At 61.1% G+C, this 283-nt stretch overlaps 1 pseudogene; it reads right to left on the reverse strand.

Moving 5' to 3' along the window:
• Positions 1–283, reverse strand: part of LOC106722806 — a 29,385-nt pseudogene that overhangs the window by 2,711 nt on the left and 26,391 nt on the right.

The raw sequence follows: 283 nt of genomic DNA on the forward strand, positions 1-283 counted from the left end.
GGGGTGGAGGGAGCTCCATCTGCAGTTTGCCCAACCTGCACTGGAGGATGGGGCCAAGTATATTGGTGACCCCCAGAGGTGGGGGCTCCAGTCTACTCATCCCCACCTCCAGCACAGGCTGAGCAAACCATGGGCTGAGTTCCTGGCATCCCCTCCATCCTGGAGACAGCATCAAAGCTGGGACGGGAGGGTGTCAGGGATAGGGTAGAGAGGCTGCAGACACTCAGCCAACTCCAAAATGGAGCTTAAACCCTTCCCTCCTCCCTGCTCCCCCCCCCCCCCC

The sequence above is a fragment of the Alligator sinensis genome, unplaced genomic scaffold (assembly GCF_000455745.1).
Source record: "Alligator sinensis unplaced genomic scaffold, ASM45574v1 scaffold2_1, whole genome shotgun sequence".
Classification (NCBI taxonomy): domain Eukaryota; kingdom Metazoa; phylum Chordata; order Crocodylia; family Alligatoridae; genus Alligator; species Alligator sinensis.